This window comes from Bubalus bubalis, chromosome 6, assembly GCF_019923935.1.
Source record: "Bubalus bubalis isolate 160015118507 breed Murrah chromosome 6, NDDB_SH_1, whole genome shotgun sequence".
Taxonomy (NCBI): domain Eukaryota; kingdom Metazoa; phylum Chordata; class Mammalia; order Artiodactyla; family Bovidae; genus Bubalus; species Bubalus bubalis.
Window position 1 is genome coordinate 93,419,034 of NC_059162.1, and position 2,684 is coordinate 93,421,717.

Sequence of the window (2,684 nt, forward strand, 5' to 3'; positions counted from 1 at the left end):
GTCACTTTTTTCCATCCAAGTTCATGGACCTCTCCCAGACTGAGCTCTATCTGTGGACCCCTTGGGCTCTTTGGAATCTATGCTAGAATCTTTGACCTCTTCTGGTCTAGAACCTACTGTAATGCTCGTTCCTTATCATGTGCATCATGTTCCTTCCTACAGACACTTACTGCAGACCTACTGTATGCCAGGCAGTTTCCCACCTTGTGTGTCACGTAGTCCTTGAAAACTTCCTTTGTTTTTCTCCCCATTCTGCAGACAAGGTAACTGAGACTCAGAGAGGTCAAGTGATTTATCCAAAGCTACACAGCTAGTAAACAGAATTCTGTACCACCACACCTTCTTCCCAGCCTGAGGTCTGGGGGCCAGAGTCTCCAACCAGAAGGGCAGGTAAGTGTAAGAGGGAAGAGTGAGCAGGGAGAACTCACATTTATGGAGAACACACTGTGAACTAGGAATTGTGCCAGTCTCAACCCACTCCAGTGTTCTTGCCTGGAGAATCCCAGGGACAGGGGAGCCTGGTGGGCTGCCGTCTATGGGGTCGCAGAGTCAGACACGACTGACGAGACGCAGCAGCAGCAGCAGCAGCAGCAGCAGTCTCCTTCAATGCTTACAGTTCTGTGCTGTTACTCTCTTCATAAAAATAACTAGATACATATGTATTCATTATGAAACAAATTAGAAAATAAGGATAAACCACATTAAAAATAACAGTCACCCATAACCTCACCTTGTAGAAATATCAACTGATACTTTGGTATGGAGTCTTCCAGATACACACACATACATACACACACCACTTTTACCCACTCTACCCATAGGAAAACTGGACCCAGAGAGGTGAAGTAACTTGCCCAAGGATATACAAGTATCAAGTTTCAATCACCTGCGGTGTGACCTTAGACTGGTCACTTTCCCTCTCTGCCTTAGGGCAGTAGTTAGTTGATGTCACCAGGCCAACCTCACAGTAACTGGAAGCCTCTTGGGCGTGGTTCTCTAAACAATGCGCTCCAGACCTGCCAGCCTTGCTCCGGATCCTCAGAGGTCTGGAAAGACATGCCCTTTGCTGTTAGTCCACAAGGAGGCTGAGGACCCGGACACAACCCGCGGTGAGGGTTCGATCCTGCTCATTGGGTGGTCCACGCCGAGTCCCTGGACTCTGGACACCGCTGAGCAGCCCCTATCCTCTAGCCCTACTGCCTCCAGCTGTGCCGGCCCGACACCCCTCCCCCAGGGCTCCCCTGTCCCCTACCCGGCTCCCCTTCAGCTTGCAGGTCACTGCATTGGAGAGGCAAAGAAAGGATGCCGAGAGGGCGAGGGTGGGATGATTTGGGAGAATGACATTGAAACATCTATATTAACATATGTGAAACGAATCGCCAGTCCAGGTTCGATGCAGGATACAGGATGCTCCGGGGCGGGTGCACTGGGATGACCCAGAGGGATGGTATGGGGAGGGAGGTGGGAAGGGGATTCAGGATGGGGAACACTTGTACACCTGTGGCAGATTCATGTCGATGTATGGCAAAACCAATACAATATTGTAAAGTAATTAGCCTCCAATTAAAATAAATAAATTTATATATGTATAAAAAGAAAGGGTGCCAACATGCATTAATTCCCTTTGAGTGCTGGTTCTAGGCACGACCACTCTTCTGATGCCCATGATGGATTCTTACCCTTTTTTTCCAGTGTGAGGCTCCTGCTTCTCATCTTGAAAGAAGTGACTTTGCCAGGTTGGAACATGAAGTCCAACGACAAATTGGACTAAAGCTCAGATCTCCTGATACCAGCTAGACGATCTCCGAGCTGGAGGTGGTCTTTGGGTTTAGGTTTTTGTGAGTTTGTTGTTTGTTTTCCTGTGAAATCTTTAAAGCACACAAACAACATAAAGAATAATACAAGAACCACCCATGCGCTCTCTACTGGTAAGAAATTGCTTCCACTCACAACTATTCTCCTGAATTTGGTGTTTATCATTTCTATGTTCTTATTCATGCATTTATCATGGACGTGTGGATCTTTGAACAATGTATAGAATTTCTTTACATGTGATTATATCTCAAATAAATAACATCACATTAATGTACTCTTCTGGAGTCTGCTTTTTTTTTTTTACTCCATCTTATGTTTTTGAGCTTTGTCCATACTTATGTGTATGCTCAATCTGGTTCATTCATTTTCACTGCTGTATAGTTCCCCAGTTACTGAATACATGATGGCTTATTATCCATTTTCTTTAACATTTAGATTCCTTCCAATTTCTTTTATTACTATACAATGCTGTTTATCTTGAGATTTTTAAAAATAATCAATTTTACTGAGGTATATTTTACAAACAATAGAAGATACACATTTCAAGTGTGCACCTTGGTGAGTTTATACTCATGGAGCCACCACCGCAGTCAAGATACAGAACATTTCTGTCACCTGTCACCATTCCTTGGGGTGCAATCAACCCTCCTCCCTACCCCTAGCCTTGCCTGAGACAACCTGCTTGCCCTCCCTATAGATTAGTTCTATCTGTTTTTGAATTTTTGTCTTAATAGAATCAGATAGTATGCCCTCCTTTGTGTCTGATCTCTTTTGCTCACCGCAACGCCTTTGCGATAAACAGAAATTGCTGCATGTAATAGTAGTTCCTTCCTTTTTATTGCCAAGTACATGGAAATATACTCTTTATA

At 44.5% G+C, this 2,684-nt stretch overlaps 1 long non-coding RNA gene across 1 annotated transcript; it reads left to right on the forward strand.

Moving 5' to 3' along the window:
• Positions 1-255: 255 nt before the first annotated feature.
• On the forward strand, positions 256-2,090 carry LOC112585483. The gene is made up of 2 exons (XR_003109860.3): positions 256-390; positions 1,693-2,090. It is a non-coding gene; the product is annotated as an uncharacterized LOC112585483 (long non-coding RNA).
• The last annotated feature ends 594 nt before the right edge of the window (positions 2,091-2,684 follow it).